At 38.6% G+C, this 17,897-nt stretch overlaps 1 protein-coding gene across 2 annotated transcripts in view; it reads left to right on the forward strand.

Moving 5' to 3' along the window:
- PRCP (prolylcarboxypeptidase) overlaps positions 1 to 17,897 on the forward strand; it is a 71,386-nt gene that overhangs the window by 20,680 nt on the left and 32,809 nt on the right. The window contains exons 1-2 of one of the 2 annotated variants that reach the window (XM_034666253.1): positions 10,048 to 10,067; positions 14,692 to 14,832. The gene's annotated coding sequence lies outside the window, so the exon portion shown is untranslated. Of the gene's footprint in view, positions 1 to 10,047; positions 10,068 to 14,691; positions 14,833 to 17,897 lie in introns of those variants that run through there. The other variant, XM_019806115.2, reaches the window with a different exon arrangement.

A 17,897-nucleotide genomic window follows, 5' to 3' on the forward strand; every position in this document is an offset into this window, starting at 1 on the left:
GACTGTCTTTTATCCTTGTGTACAGTATAGCCAGGAGCGCACAATAGGCACTCAGGAAGTAGTGGGAGGATGAAAGGGCCTTGTCCTTGTTGAGAAGAATCAATATTAATCATAGTCACCTCTGTGTTTAACACTCTTCTACCCTTTCAAAGTTGAGTTGGATTTTAACTTGACAGTTTTTGGATCTGTTCATATTTCCTGTGACTAACACACCTGATAAGATAACAGAGTGTCACTGGTAAGACAAGGGATGAGAACAGAGTTAACTGGTTAACCCAAGTTCAGCTAGTGTCACAGTACACTTCTTACTTTTTCTACTCAATTCAATTCAACAGTCATTGATGAAACAGTCCTGTGCCCACTGTGCTTTGTGCTGTGGGGGTTCGGATGTGAGCAAGAGAGGGGAGGTGGTATGATGTGGTGGGAAAAGTCACCCTCTACACTTCATAGAGTTTCTGTGAACAGATGAAAGGATGTATCTTTAGGCTTTAGGTGTGGCCCTTGCATTATTCACAGGGGCAAGTGGGACTAATACACATGATTTGATCAACAGATTCTGACATCTTATACAGGGTTACTTTAGTCTTGGTTAATAACAGTATAGCAGATGTAGAGTATGTGTATATAAATAACTATAGTGAAAGAATACTAGAAAAATGCTATAATAGAACTAAAATTACCATGGAAGACAAAGAAGGCAGGAAGGCCAAGGGCCACTTAGTGTAGGAAATGACATTGGAAATGGCCCCCTGGACCTTTTCACACAGTGGTATACCTGATAGAAGGCTGTGGAGGCTTTTTAAAAAAGATTTAATTAATTAATTAATTAATTAGTTAATTTAGAGAGAGAGTGTGAGCAGAGGGGAGAGGGGCAGAGGGAGACAGAGAGTCTTAAGCAGACTCCCGCTGAGCATGGAGCCCCAGTGGGCCTTGATCTCATGACTCTGACATCATGACATGAGCCAAAAGCAAGAGTCAGAAGCTTAACCCACTGAGCCACCTAGGCGCCCCTGAAGGCTGTGGAGATTAAAGGCTTAATTAACTCTTGTCTGCTCTGAGACCCCTTCTCTGACCACTATATTAAAATCAGATCTACCTTTGTATTCTCTGTTGGAATTAAGCCTGCACAATTGTGGTCTCCAAGTGGGTGTGTATTTGCTTGTTTGTTGTCTGTTTCATTAGACTGTAAGAACTGTGAGGGCATTGACCACATCTAGCTTGTCCACTGTTGTCTCTCTAGCACTTATCTATGGTAGGCACTCAAGAAATGTTTGTTAAATGAATGAATGACTATAACCATTCACTGTCACTTCTCTGTACATCCTATTAACTCTGGGCAGTTACTATACAAGATGGTGACACAAAGGCAAAAGCACCTGAAAGTAATCAAAGAAGCGACTTGGTCATGTTTGAACTTGTTGTCATTGTTCTGAGTTTTTTGGTTTCAGTTGAGGATATCCTTTTCCTTTCCTTTATCTTTTTTACAGTGTCCTTATCACTCAGACCGGATGAATGCTGAAAACAATGAGTAGACTATAGCGTGTATTTTTAAGTTGATGATTAAAGGTCTCGAGAGGCCATTTTATGGTGAAATCAGGACTGCAAATTTTGAGCTTGGAGTTCCCCAGCAGGAAAAAGCTTAGGCAGCTACTTTTCTTTAGTTGCCTCTGTTTGTGGGTGATTTTCATGTGATGATTTCATAAAGTTTAATATTTTGAAATACTAAAACTTTTAAAAATCTTGTATTATTCAATGTAATAAAAATAATTAGTTTTAAAGCAGTCTCTAAAAAAGAACACTGTAGATTTTTGTTGCAGTGATTCTCACAATGTATTCACAGAAGATCTTCCGTGGGGGAGGAGGAGATGCATTTTAGCACTGTGTTGTAGTATCTTGTTCATACGTACCACTTAAAAAAAGTAGTTTGTTAATTTAACAGAGGTAACAAGGTAAAGATTGTGGTCCCTTATGTCTTTTGTCTCATCAAAGGGGAACAGAGACTATAACTTTGAGAACTTTGGAGTCTCACTTTGTACAATTTTTTAAAGTAGTTTTTGGAGGAAAAAGGTGGAAATAGGATCGACTTTATCAACTTCCATTAAGTGCCAGGAGGAACCTGATGGCCTTGGAACTCTTGCACCAGTTTCGTAGGGCTCTTACTATTTGGAATGCCCACAGTCAGGGTCAGTGCAGAATCCATTACTGAGGAGCAGCAGTGGTGGTTACAGTTGTTGAAAAGACTTCCTCTTACCAATTGCTGTTGTGCATATACTGCTGATACTATACACTGGGCCCTTTTTGAGTGTGATCTTAACTGGGTGTATTATGATTTTGGAAAGTGAACATTGTTATACAGGTTATATAAGTAGCAATTTAAGTGACTTGGGTTGAAACTGAGCTTATTTATCAGTCTTGCCATGATCTCTCACCTGGACCTTTCAGTAACCTTCTTTTTAATCTTTCTCCCGTTTTAAAACATCATCTCCTTCTCCAGGCCAGCCTCCACAGAATAAACAGAGTGATCTCTTTAAAACATGGATCAGAACAAATCTTTTTTTTTTTTTTTTTTTTTTTTTTTCTATAGAAGGGGAGAGAGGTGGGGTGGGGGAGAGGGACGGGCGGGGGCGGGGGAGAGAGAATCTTACCTAGGCTCCATACCCAGTATGGGCCCCACGCCCATCATGAGCCTGAAGCAGGCAGGGCTCAATCTCATGATCTTGGGATGCATGGCTCAATCTCAACAACCCCAGAGATCGTGACCTGAGGTGAAATCAAGAGTTGGATGCTTAACCAACTGAGCCACCCAGGCACCCCTTGATCAGAATAAGCCTTAAAACTCTTAAGGCTTCCCATTTTCTTAAGGTTAAATTTAAACTCCCTACCCTAAGCCTCATCCCATACTATTCTCCCTTCTTTTTCATCATGCGCCAGACCCTCTTGTCTCCTTTCTGTTTCTCTAACATGGTAAGCCCTTTCTGTCCTCTGAGCCTTTGTATTTTCTATTTCTTCTTTCTGGAATTCTTCCCCTGGCTGGCTCCTTTAGGCTTTACTTCCAATGCCACTCCATTGAGAATACTTCTGTGTTAGTTTCTTAGGATTGTTGTAACAGTACTACAAACTGGGGGGCAGAAATTTGTTTTCTCACAGTTCTGGAGGCCAGGAGTTCAAAATCAAGGTTTCGGCAGATTTAGTTTGTTTTGGGGGCCCAAAGGGAGAATCTGTTCCATGCCTTTCCTAGTTCCTGGTGGTTGCTAGCGATCTTTGGTGTTCCTTGGCTTTCAGCTACCTGATTTCAGTGTCTCCTTCTATTGTCACATGGCTGTCTTTCCTTTGTTCATCGGTATCTTTTTTTTTTTTTAAGATTTTATTTATTTTACTTGAGAGAGAGAGAGAGCACGAGTGGGGTGAAGGGCAGAGGGAGAAGCAGACTCCCCGCTGAGCAGGGATCCTGATGTAGGACTCAATCCCAGGGCTACGGGATCATGACCTGAGCTGAAGGCTGATGCTTAACCAACTGAACTACCCAGTTGCCCCCATCGGTGTCTTTACATGGCCCTCTCCTCTCTGTATTTGTCTCTCTGTCTCTTCTCATAAGGACACCAGTTATATTGGATTAAGTATCCTACTTCGGTATGACCTCAACTTATTACATCTACAATAACCCTATTTCCAAGTAAAGTCATATTCTGAGTTTCCAGGAAGGACATGAATTTTTGAGGGATTGGGGAAGACACTGTTCAACCCAATACACCTTTCCTGAACTCTTAAAGTAGGCTGCATTAGTGGAGCTAGATCTATAAACATACTTACGGATTATTTCCATCTAGCCAGTGGTGAGCAAGGTGCTTCGTTAGACCACATTTCACGCATTGCACTCGATTCTGGGCATGCCATCCATGAATGATGGGATATGAATGGGATTATGAACTTTTCAGAAATGATGTTATATGGGTTAGAACAAGGGTTGCTCTGTTGGTAAGATCTGAGAAGTCCTCACAGCCCTCTGCAGGAAGATTGTCCCTTCAGAGGAGGGGAACTACAGAATATTGGGTGGTGTTACATACTCCACAGGACTATAATCCTATATGTGGAAAGCATGGTTTTGCCTTTTTAGGGGTAAGGGTGGAATCTCTATTTTTTTATACTGTACCAGATTCCATTCTGTCCTCTGGGCCTTTGTATTTTCCACTTCTTCTTTCTGGAATTCTTCCTCTGGCTGGCTCCTTTAGGCTTTATTTCCAATGCCAGCTCAGAAGATCTGGCATGGTATACAATTATAACAATGCTACCAGAAGAATATTTTGCATGTCCAGAAGCATTCAGAACAATAGAGTATAAAGGAAGAAAAGTACTAGTACTACATCATATTATATTTAACAAAGCAGGAGAATATAAACATGTAAAACTGTGTTTGGTAATACACAGCACTATATAACTTTTATAAGATTACCGTTGAAATACTTACATATTGTATATATGAGTTTTGTCAAGGTTTTTTTACTCCATAAAATGGAATAAATATTATAGTCTTGCAAGTCAGCAAGTGGATTTTAGCAACATTTGTCTGTGGTGTAGAGGACCTTGTGGTTCCAGGTATTCATGTTTGCATGGAGATCAGGAATGACCTTAGTTCCCTTTACCCTGGTCCTACTGTCATGCTCTTTATGGAATTCACATTCTAGTTTTATCCAGCCGTTAAATGTGTGTACTCCTACCGGTGGGTTGTGAACCTCTGCTGAAGCAAACCTATAACTAGGCAGGTTGTGCCTGCAAATTCAGCCCCCGCCTCAGGGGCCCTCTGGAGGCCTAAGCATCAGTTCCTTCTTTCGTGTCATACTTTTACTTCTGTCTTCAAATTGTTGCAACACTATGCTCTTTCGATAGATAGCCCTGCCCCCTACTTGACTGGTTAAAAAAGTAAAGGTGTTGTGTAAGGCATTTTAGCTGGAACCCCTTCGGTTTCTTCCTTTTCCACCTAGAAATGTAACTCCTCCTGTACCCGTCTGTTATCCAGTGGAGGAGAGGTTCCTCTGCCTGTTCAAGTCAAATCTCTCCATCTTTGCTGGTGACCCCATTCTGTCTTGCCTCCTCAGAATCCCCCTGCATCACGAAATGCCTCCTTACCTATAGTTTCAGCTATTCCCTCTAATCACTTTTTGCTCTTGGCCATACCTCTTATGTGTTTCTTCCTTCTTTATAAAACTCTGTTGTTGAGAAAATGTATCTTAGACATTGATCAAATCAACATTTTGTAACATACTCAGGTTTACCAAACACCAGTATGCTGCTAAATGAGCCCTTATGATGTACATTTGACAGAAAGCTGTCATTCAGCTTAGATAACTGTGCACTGGCTGAGAGCCACACCTTTAGATCCTTTCCAGCCCTTAAAACTGTGACTAGACTAGTATATTTTAGGTTATATACGTCAGAAAAATCCTGATTAGTTTTTTTCCTGCCACTCTATCCAGATGCTGGCCTTTGGTCTATATTAATTTCATAGTTATTTATCTTCCTGTTTCTACTCCCAGCAAAGGGCATGCAATTCCTGTGTCCTCAGCAGCATATATAAGGCTAAACTTTTGTGAGTTGGCTTTAGATTTTATGCTTCAGTTCCCCCTTGGGCATGTGATTTGTCACTGGGCAAAAGGCACAGCCAGCTACAGTGTTCTGCAAGTCTTCCAAAGTCAGCAACAGACCCATGCAATAAATGAACCTGCACAAACTTGATCTCCATTCTCATTGCTTTGAATCATGCTGGTCTCTGAAGCAATGTTGGGTCTTTTTTTATACCAGTAGCAAAGCTAGGATGTATGCATACAATCATTCATTCTCTGTGTATTCACTGATCTTCTATTATGTGCCAGACATTATACTAGTCACTGGGGATTTAGTGGACAAACCAGGTAAAAGTCTTTGCCTCATTAAGGCTCTATTTCTAGTGAACCAGTTTCATTCAATGTTGGTTTAGAGAGGCAAGCTCAAATTTCCGTTAGGTTTCTCTTGATAGGAAGATTTTCATATCTATATCTGGAGGCAACCTGATGAATATAATCTTATCTCCCATTTCTTCCCCTCATAAATAATATACCTCCTGCCATAAAACAACAACATTCCTTAATATGCTTGTCTTGCACAGCTTATCTTGCTCCCTTTGCTTGAAATGCTCTTCAGTTTCTTCTGTACCTGAAAACAAAAATAGTCACTCTTTAGGGTTCAGCTCAGATATTCCCTCCTTGGTGAAGCCTTGCAGGATTGCCGCAGGCAGGATGGTAACTTCCTCTTTTGAGCTCCCACAGCACTTTGTAGAATGTAACCACACCATCCTGTGATTGTTTATTAGCATGTTCACCGCTTATGTTAAATTCAAAACTTGAGAGATGGACTTCTATCTTAGTTCTCTTAATGCCTGTCATTTAATGAGTACTCAATACGCATAGTTTTAAATGAAAGAAAAATCTACTGTAGATGTGTTTTAGTGCAGTATGATTTACATATGATTAGAGTGAAATAGAAATGTAAACATACATACATTAGAAAATAATACATATACCTTAAAAGAAATCTTAAAGGTTTATAAGTCTATTTTGTTGATTATCTTATACATACAGAAAAATGCTCCATCCTAATTCTAGAATCCCGCCATTGTCTTTTAGAGTCATTTTCCCCCTACAAGAGTAACCACTATTCTAAAAGCATGAATTTTTGAACCCTTACTTTAAAACAAAGAATGATGAATGCCATATTTAAATTATATGAATATTTCTTTTTTTAAAAAAGAGAGATTTAAAATAATTGGCATCTCTGTGTCTCAGTTTTTTTCCACTTAAAAGAGTTTGAACTTCAGATCTAATCTGAAATTTTATGAATCTAGTATTTAAAACTTAATGGCCTCTCCCCCTTTACTTCTTATACAACAGCGCCCTCTGACGGTGTAGCATTTCCTAAAATTTATATATTTAGTAATCACTGCAGGACTTTCTAATTTGAGAACTTAAAACCGTGGCCAGGTAATTCTAGTGGTACGAAGCTTCCTAAAGCCATTGGGAGTTGAACATGTGATTTATTGATCATGTGGTGCTTTGTGAAACCCAACAGAGGATGCCAGAATCTTTGTCTGATGCAACACTTAACTGTTGTTTGACAAAACATGTTATTTCTTGATTTACTGCAATATTTTAGACGTTTTGAGGGCAGGATATCTCTACCTCTGGCTTATCAGTAGAGCAGAGAGTATTTTGTGTTTGTAGAGTTTTGGTAATTTAGAGTGTGTTTTCCCCTCTGGGGCCCATGGTCTTTGGTCAGAGCAAAAGGGAGTTACCCAGCACTGTACAGTTAATGGAGAGGGTGCATGAGTCCATTTTCTTGCCCAGCGTTACTATTTTTTCAAATGTAATTAGATGCTGTTGTATATTCATTTATACCAGTATTAAATTTATATTAGCTTCTCTTGTGTGTATTTTCTCAAGCACAGACTATTAAAATAGAACACATAGGCAAATTCTAACATTAATAAGAGGACTTCATACATAAAAATGTGAGGAACCACTGATTAGAAGAATTGAACTGCCTTCATTTAATAATTATAAAGTATCTGTCTTATACAGGTATGCTGTGGTAGCTGTTGTGTTCTTGCCTTTTTAATTATCCTTTTATAAATGTAGGAGGCTGGATAGTCTAACTTTTTTCTACAGTGGACTCTCCCATATCACTTCTTTTCTCTGCCCCTTGTCATTTTCTTTTTAAATAAATAATTTTTTTCTTATAGTCTCCTTTTTAGGATGGAGTACAGAAAAAAGTATAGAAGGAGGGAATACAGTTCTGTCTCCTGGTTAATATGGACAGAAGGGTGTGTGCAGAACAGTGTCTTACTACACAGAATGATGATTTCATTTGAAGGGTGTATCTGAGGAAACTTCGCCCTTCCTTGTTAAAATGGAAACTATACCTGCTAAGGTTGGCAATGAAGGAAACATCCCTTTGGGAAGAGAAGGACAATCCTGTCTCTTAGACTCACCTCCTTCTTGGAGGGATTTGGATCATTTCCTTTGTCATTATCATACTATCCTCGAGGATATTGTTGCCCTTTTAATTCTTGAAGTCACATTTACTCTCCAGTCCTTTCTCTTTTCATAATACAAATAAGCAAATATAGAACATTTATGCAGGATTTGTACATGGCCCTGACATAATAAAGTGGAAATATCATTCTCATAAGATACAGTTTGCTCTCCCTTCTTGTTTTAGCTTTGGGCTACTCCTGTATGAGGGATAACTTAACTTAGTAGGACTCCACTTGTAGATATTCATCCTTCAACTGTGGACCTATGGCTTGCCTAAACCTTACCTTCCTTCCAGGTTTTGATTCCTTCTTTGAAAACTTGTATCCTTCTAACATGAGGGTGTCTCCCCTCCAAGGGAGATCAACCTTCCCTAGAAACAATGTGTCTCCATTTAGGAACTCTAACAGAATGTAATGCCACACTTCCAAAATTAATACAGGACATACATATCAAGTAGAAGAAAGTGGGTCTTATTTCATTTTAGCATCTTTGGATTAGAATTGGGAACCAGAGAGCCGTCTTTCAAGGTACTTTGATTTATTGGAGGTGTGACTCCATTTTTTGTTGTTGTTCTGTATATTTCCAAGTATACTTTTCCTATCTTTAGTAAAATTTCAGGTAGCTATGATCATATATCTGGGTGAATAAATAAAACTAACTGTAATACTGAGTTTTCTAAAATGAAAAACTACTGAGTAAGAGTTAGTGTGATTTTGTTTTTTATAAGTGTCTAATTAAATGAGTTAAAAGTAGATGTATAGTAACAATTATTGAGTTAGGCCAGTGAAAAGACCAATATTCCATATATTCTTCAGTTTAACTGTTAGGAAATGGCTAGGGAATATGTCCTTCATTTTACAAATTTGAAGAAAGATACTCTAGTGTCTCCTATTTAAGGTTAGTTGGTAGTCCACTCTCTCTGCAATAGTGTGTTACAGTGAAAAATCAGACTGGGTTTTGTTGGAGGTAGGATTGAGTAGGGGATAAAAGTGTTTGAAAAAATTGTATATGAGGGGCGCATGGATGGCTCAGTCAGGTAAGCCTCTGCCTTCGGCTCAGGTCATGGTCCCAGGGTCCTGCGATCCAGCCCCGCATCGGGCTCCCTGCTGATTGGGGAGCCTGCCTCTCCCTCTGCCTGCGGCTCCCCTTGCTTAAGCTCTCCCCTCCTCTCTCTGTCAAATAAATAAATAAAATCTTTTTTTAAAAAAGGAAAAACTGTATTTGATTTTTATTTATTAGTTATGTTATCTTGGGCAAGTTGTCTGACCTTTCTGAGTGTCAGCAGCCTTTTTGTAAAACTAGTGTAATGAAAGTGCCCCAGAGGGTAGCTGGGAAGATGATGTGATCTGTATAAAGCACCAGCATGGTGCCAGGCATGTAGCTGGTGCTCTGTGTTATTTGCCTTCCCTTCTCCCCTGCACCCCCAAGTTGCCACCCAAATTATGTCTAACGTGTAATGTTCTAATGGGCTTTTCTGAATATGAACTTTATTTGTGAACAGTTTTGAAGTCCAAATGTTTATTTTTGCTGCAATATATTTTATTTAAAGGATGTTTTCTTTGTTTCTTTTTGCCTATACATTCTTATGGATCTCTTTCTTCTCTATAAGGGGAAGGAGAGAAGTATTTCTTGAAATTTCTTGGACTACATTTTAGAAAGAACTACTTTATGTGACTAGAGGTGTGTTTCTTTTTTGAGGTCATGTTTTGTTGCTTTTACAGCAACTATTATTTATTTTAATTACTTCAATAAACCAAATTGCAAAAATAATTAAAAGTTCCAGCTCTGCCTCTAACTGGTGACCTTGGCAAAATCACTTGACCTCTTTGAGCCCAGTGTCTTCAGTTGAACAACACAGATCAAATGGTTTATAAAGCCCTTGTCCCCTTTCCTGTTGTGATTTATAAAAATCTCTTTATTCAGGAGCACAGAGCTGAAAGTGGCATGTGGGTCTCAGTTCTCAACGGCAGAGGGCACACTGTCCCTAGTGTGCTGGACCTTAAGGTATTGCAAACTATCTGCAGTTATGTAGCCTCAAGTTGCTATCCTAGATGATAGGAAGGAGCCAGGAAAATTCCGTACACTAATGTTTTGCAAAGGAGATTTCAACAGCCTGTTTTGTAACTGCTTAATATTTAGGTGAAACACTAAAAAAAATAGGAGACTTCGACATTCCAAGGGTACTTCTTACAATTATATGAAGAACTTTTTTTTTCTTTTGTCAAGAGCTTTATCATCTCCCTCTACCTTATTTACCCCATCTAAGTACTCCATGCTTAGGATTGGTTTGCAAATGGGATGGAGAGGAGAACTAACATTTATTGAGTACTTGCTATATATTAGAAACTATACCTGATACTTTAGGTACATTTTCTCTAATCCTCACAGCAATCCTTTAAATTGTGTGTTATCCTTATTTTATGTAGGAAGACACTGGGCTCAGGTGAAGGGACTTGCCTGAGGCCTCACGGTAGAGATTCAAGTTCAGGTCTGTTAATTCACAAACCTGTTTTCTTTCTACCATACCAGAGTTCTTCCCTTTTTCTCCCAATTTAAACAATTAGGGATGAATTACTAGGAGCAGGCATGTCCAGACAGTGGTCACACATGGAAGTTTGACTTTCTCTGGTTCTAAAGTTTTGGTGACCCTTATAATTCTAGATGGAATCTTTTCCTCTGACAAGAATTTTTTTACCATTTATGTTTAACATACTATGTATAAACACATACCCATGTTTTCAAATTTGAAACCTTTAGATTGGATTATTGAAATATGTTTTTTTGTGGGCTACTTTTTAAGGGTACAGCAATATCTCATTTTACAAGAAGCCTGGGTTCTAAAGTCAGTAGGTAAGGTGAAAATCACTACAGTGGAATAATCTTTGAGAATCCCACAGTAAGGCGTCTTGTTAGAGAGCCATGAACCTTCTTTCTTTAAGTCCAGCACAGCCAGTCTTTCCTTCTTTGGTGAAACAGATCATGGTTTTTCCTGTTGAGCTTAAATGATGACGTCGGCTTGTATTTGGGGGCCATGTTGGGTGGTAATGCACATCCTTAAACACCAGACTCTCATTTGGCATGGTTAGATGCTTACAGTATTAGAGGTATTCTGAAACCTAGATCAAAAGAAAGAATAGCAGATTCATCTCCTATTTGAGGGCCTAGGCTAACTCAAAACTTCAGCTGTACAACAGAATCACAGACTACTGCGTTCTACTCTCCACAGTTTCTGACTCAGTAGGTCTGGGATTCAGCTAGAGCATTTGCATTTTTGAGTGATTCACAGGTGATGCTGATTCTGACTTCTGGGGACCTCGCATGCAGGACCACTATACTAACTGAATGGAGGCAAGTGGAATCACTTGTCTTTCTTCCCTCCACTGTCTCTCTTGCTCTCCATTATTTTTAGGTGAATGGGTATAGTTGGATTCATTTAAATTAAATGTAAGTGTTGTGGCTCAGCCAACACTATCCCATTGCTTAGCTTACTTCTTGGCCCAGAACAGGAACTTGATGATTCAATAGATGCTTGTTGAATGAGTGATTGATTATATATGTTGAATTAACATATAAAATGGGAGGGATTTTTAGCACACGGACATCATTATCATATGCCTGTTCAATACAGTTTATTACCGCTAGGTAGGCAGTCTTTAGATTAGAATAGCTTATATTTTAGGACTATATATAACGATGATCATGGACATGAGAAAGTATGCAATTAGTGCAGTTTTGAGAAACTTGCATTTTGGGACCTCTGGAATAATGTGAAGTAGATATGTGTGCGTAGATGGAGCTGGGTATGAGGAGTCCCATCTGTTTTAGAACGGCCTAGGGAAGTCTTGCAGAGCCCGGTTTAGGTCTGAACCAGACAGTCTGGAGCAGCACTGGAGCAGCACTGGGATCCTGGTCTGCCCCAGACCAGATGCAGCATTTTCACTTCTGTCTCCAAAGTACTGGGGAAATTCAGGCACATGTTCCTAAAGTCTCAGTGGGGCTCTGCACTATGGCATAACACTATGGTAAATTCAGGTAGTTGCACATGAATCTTACCATGTTGTAGGATTTGATGATTATATTTTAAATGATGAGTTTATTAAGGGAAGGGTAAAAAAAAAAATCTCAAAATCTCAAAAATCTCAAAAATTTAAATTTAAAGTTTGTTTTAAGCTTAAAATTAGTGTGTCATTTTTATCATTTTGAACATGTTTTATATTAAGTCTTGCAAAGTCTCAGTATCCTGTGTTTTGTCTCTTTCAGTATAGATTAAATTTTCTTCCTTTAAATTCATCTTACTTTTTTATGCTGACATATTTTCAGGTAAATTGCAGACAGCATGACATTTCTATCTCTAAATTCTTCAATGTACAGCTGTAAAAAATAAAAACATTTACTTATGCAGCCACAATATGATCACTCCTAACAAAATTAATGTCATTAGTATTGTCTAATACCTAGTTCATATTCAAATTAACCTAATTGTCCCTAAATTATCATTTGTATTATTTGTTCGAAACAGAATACAACCTGGAATCATGCATTGCATCTGGTTATTTTTTTCCTTAAAGTTTATTTATTTATCATGACATTGCCTTACCACTGTTTCACCACACATTTGGATTTGTCTGATTGCTTATTCAGGGTGTCTTTAGCTTGTGTATTTCCTGGAAACAGGAAATTAGATCTAAAAGAAATTAGATCTGAAGGCTGGAAAAAGATACAAGTTGAACACTTTTGGCATGATTTTATCATAGGTGAAATTTGCTTTTGTCATACCACCTGAGGAGGTGCATAATCCATGCCTGCCCCACTGTTAGCAATGCTAATTTTGATCACTAGATTGAGGTGATGATCCTTCCACTGTAAAATTACATTTCGCCCATGTGACAAGAGGGTGTTACTTTGGTACAAATATGAATCTTCATTTTCCTATCATTCATTCTCCTAATGCTTTTAACACAATGTGGTAATTCTTGCTCAAGTCAGTAACTTCATAAGGGTTTGCAAAACTATCACTTGTCTGATTTTGTCATTCCTTTTGCTTTAGCTAACATTTAATTGAACAGAGCTCTTTTTCATTAACTGGGACTGTTTGGTACCTTGAAACACAATTCTACCGGAAAGGCAGGTTAAATGTTGAGTTCTTTACTTTTGTATTCCCAATTTCTAAATTAGGAGTTGGTTTAATTGACACCTTAAATGGTGGCAAATGGCTGTATATTTTGCTTTTTCTTTTTTTGATATCCTTCTGAGCTAGTAGATTTTTGTGAATTCAGTGTTTCAATCAGCTAATGAAAATACAGATCATAAGGGATATCTTTAGTTTTTTTTTAAGATTTTATTTATTTGAGGTGAGGGGCGCCTGGATGGCACAGCGGTTAAGCGTCTGCCTTCGGCTCAGGGCATGATCCCGGCGTTGTGGGATCGAGCCCCACATCAGGCTCTTCCGCTATGAGCCTGCTTCTTCCTCTCCCACTCCACCTGCTTGTGTTCCCTCTCTCGCTGGCTGTCTCTATCTCTGTCAAATAAATAAATAAAATCTAAAAAAAAAAAGATTTTATTTATTTGAGAGAGAGAGAGTACACAAGCAGGGGGAGGGGCAAAGGGAAAGGGATAAGCAGACTCCCCACTGAGCTGGGAGCCTAACTCTGGGTGATCCCAGGTCCCCAGGATCATGACCTGAGCTGAAGGCAGAGGCTCAACCGAGCCACCAAGGAGCCGCAGGGATATATGTATTTTTAAAAGTTAATGGATTCATATCTCTGATTCCAATGCAGTTTTAAAGTTACTGTGTTTTTAAATAGCTCCTTCATTTTATAATTGTTATCTTTTCTCTTACACTGAGAATCTTGAATACTGATAACATTTTTTTATTTTTTTTTTTTTTAAGATTTTATTTATATACTTGAGAGAGAGAGAGAGAGTGTGCATGCACACACAAGCCGGGGAAGGAGGGAAGGGTAGGAGAGGGAGAAGCAGACTCCCCACTGAGCAGGAGCCAACATGGGGCTCAATTCTAGGACTGATCATGACCTGAGCCCTGAGCTGAAGGCAGATGCTTAATTGACTGAGCCACCCAGGCGTTCCTGTTTTTGTTGTTGTTGTTGTTGTTGTTTTTAAGTAAGTTTCACACCCAACGTGGAACTTGAACTCATGACCCTGAGATCAAGAGTCGCATGCTGGTGCGCCTGGGTGGCTCAGTTGTTAAGCCTCTGCCTTCAGCTCAGGGCGTGATCCCGGAGTCCTGGGATCGAGCCCCACATCAGGCTCCTCTGCTGGGAGCCTGCTTCTTCCTCTCCCACCCGCCTTGCCTATGTTCCCTCTCTTGCTGGCTGTCTCTCTGTCAAATAAATAAATAAAATCTTTAAAAAAAAAAAAAAGAGTCACATGCTGTACCAACTGAGCCAGCCAGGTGACCCTAACATTGTTTTATCTTACAGTATAAAGAAAGTAATTTCAAAATAACTGTGCCAATATTACTGTTGCAACTAAAGTGAAGTTTAAAAAGTTTTGTGATTATTTTTGTAACATAGGTTGATTTTAATGGAAGAATAAATTTAATTACTTTTTTGTTGAACTCATTTAATTACTTTCCTCTGAAACTTGTCTACTTTTGTTTTTGTAATAGGTTGATCACTTTGGATTTACTGCTGATGAAACTTTTAAACAGCGGTACCTAATAGCTGATGAACACTGGAAGAAAAATGGTGGATCAATACTTTTCTACACTGGTAATGAAGGGGACATTACCTGGTTTTGCAATAATACGGTATGTGCAAATTCCTATGCTCAATTTGCCTTTCATTGTGGCAAACGGGAAAAAAATGTTTTGCAGTATATATGACCAAGTATTACTGTAATTAATTGTGAAGCTTTTTAGAAAATAACAGATAAAACTCACTAATAATAGAAAAATGGCAGAAGCATAGGAATGGGCAGATCACAAAAGAATGGATACAGATATCCAATAAGCCTACGTGTTCTGCCTTAAAGAATTATACATGAAAGAATGAAATATTATTTTTGGACAATTGAATCTTAGATTTTTAAAAAATCCCATCTTATTTCTAGAATGAATAAGGATATGAGGGACATGGAATAAGAATGTTATTGCAGAGGCGCCTGGGTGGCTCAGTTAAGTGTCTGCCTTTGGCCTAGATCGTGATCCCAGAGTCCTGGGACGGAGCCCCACATTGTGGTTCTTGCTCAGCCGGGAGTCTCCCTCTCCCTCTGCCTGCTGCTCCCCCTGCTTGTGCTCTCTCTCTCTCTCTGTCAAATAAATAAATAAATCTTAAAAAAAAAAAAAGAATGTTATTGCACGTAGATTTTTTTTGGTTTTGTTTGTTTTGATTATGGTCTCTAGAATGTAAACACAAGGGCATGAATTTTTGTTTGGTGTTGTATATTCAGTCTAAAACTGTGCTAGGCATATAGTTGGTGCCCAATAAATATTTGTTAAATGAATAAATGGATAAAACCTAAACAAAGCCAGGGCAAATAAGAAAAAAAAAATGCAAGTTTGATTGTCAAATAGGATTTTTAATTTAGCTTTCCTGTTCTATTTTTCTTATATTTGTGAGGGTTAAAAAATTGTATAGATGTTAGCTTGCTTCCCTGACTATACATTCTATCATCTTTTATAATAACACTTAAATCCATTAACAAACATTTATTTTAGAAGGACACTTGAAGAAATTTTCCTTTTTTATGTTCCAAAGCTATGACTAGAAAATGTCAACTTTCTACCAAAAAGCTAGTCTGTGGGTTACCTTAAAGTGAAGACTGAATTATATTTTTTCCACTGCCAATGTCTGGCATAGTGCCTGGTATTCAGGAGGTCTCAGTAAATGTTTGTTGAACTAAACTGAATTGAAAGCAAAGATATGAACCCAGTTATACTGTTATTGCATTTCCCATTTCTGATTATTTTCTTAGGAATGTTGAGTCTAAATATGTTAGTTGAAAATAAAGTAATTCTCTGAGAAATGAGATCCTAGGGTGTCTATTTCCCTTAGATCAGTGACAAATGAAGTTAATATTTATTTTCCCTCAGATTCCTGCTTACTTTTTCTATGGAACAACTGAGGCTGCTTTAGCTTTTTTTCTTTCTCTTGTGTGACTTCCCATTTATGCCAAGGCCATGGGGCAGCGTCTCCTGTCCAGTTATTTTTCCAGCTTCTCCTCTTCCTCCTCCTCCTCCTCCTCCTCTTCTTCTTCTTCTTCTTCTGAGAGAGAGAGAGAGAGAGAGAGAGAGAGAGAGAGAGAAGGGGCAAAGGGAGTGGGAAAGAGAGAATTTTAAAGCAGGCTCCACATTCAGTGTGGAGCCCAACTTGGGGCTCAATCTCATGACCCTGAGATCATGACCTCAGCTGAAATCAAGAGTCAGACACTTAAAAAAAAATTAAAAAATAAAAATAAATGAAAAAATTTAAAAACACATTAAAAAAAAAGAGTTGGACACTTAACTGAGCCACCCAGGTGCCCCCTCCTTTTTTTCTTTATTACAGATAGGCAGCTGTTCCTGCCTCCACTGCTTTGACAGACACTGCACCATAATTTAAGGCTTGCCTCAGAAGTGGTAGAGAGAAAGAGCAATACAGTGTAGGAGTAGTTCCAGGAAGTGGCTAGAGGTAGACCCTTAGGAGGATCCTGGTTTTTTCCCAGCCCTAGACATGTCCCTGTACATACTAAAATGTTCTGGTTGCATAATCACATATTCTGGACATTTATCTATTAAGAGACACTGTAGCAGAATGGTCAGGAGTGATAGTCTGATAAGGACTGATAAGGATTGAATTCTGGTTTTGCCATTATGCTGTGTGACTTTGGGCAGTTTCTTACTTTGTGCCTCATTTTCTTATCTGCTAAATGGGTATATTAATAATCTGGTTCATAGAGTTGCTGTGAGGACTAAATAAGAATTAGGGACTTGGGACAATGCTATAATATTATTAAATGTTAGTATATTACATAGACCTCTTCTGAAAAATAAAAATAGCCTGAAATAGATGCAGGTAAATAATCACTTATTATAATGTGAATCGGTTCAATTAAATGGCTTCCTTTCAAAGCCTGAGTTCAGCTCCCCAGAGGTGTGGCTATTTTGATAGATGATCCTTACCCGTAAGAAGCTCATAGTCTGGTAGGGTGAGACACACATATAAGCAAATATTGCAACAAGCAATAGAGAGCTATGCCTAGCACAGTGGTGTTGAGAGGCGGGAATGATCGGCAGTGCCAAAATGGGCCAGGCAGAGGAGGGTATGCTTGAGCTGGTTGTTCTAGGATCTGCAGATAAATGTCAGGGAATGGGCAAGGTGTTAAGAGAGAAAGTGGGGTTATTGAAACCATCACAGATAACAGGTTAAATTCTCCATCATCACATGCATACAGATTTTTTCATTGTTCATTTTTTTTCCATATTCTAAATAGTTTTAATCAACTATGATGAACACTCACCCATTTAAATTATTTTGCTTAGAGAATTTTTAAATTTTAAATGTGACTGTTCACTTGTTTCCTTTTTTTTCCTTTTTTTTTTAATGTTTTTTTTAATTACATTATGTTAATCACCAAACAGTACATCCCTGGTTTCTGATGCAAGGTTCGATGATTCATTAGTTGCGTATAACACCCAGTGCACCATGCAATATGTACCCTCCTTACTACCCATCACCAGTCTATCCCATTCCCCCACCCCCCTCCCCTCAGAAGCCCTCAGTTTGTTTCTCACAGTCCATAGTCTCCCATGCTTCACTCCCCGTTCTGATTACCCCCCTTTCTTTATCCCTTTCTTCCCCTACTGATCTTCCTAGTTCTTATGTTCCATAGATG

Source organism: Ailuropoda melanoleuca, chromosome 8 (assembly GCF_002007445.2).
Source record: "Ailuropoda melanoleuca isolate Jingjing chromosome 8, ASM200744v2, whole genome shotgun sequence".
In the NCBI taxonomy this organism is placed as follows: domain Eukaryota; kingdom Metazoa; phylum Chordata; class Mammalia; order Carnivora; family Ursidae; genus Ailuropoda; species Ailuropoda melanoleuca.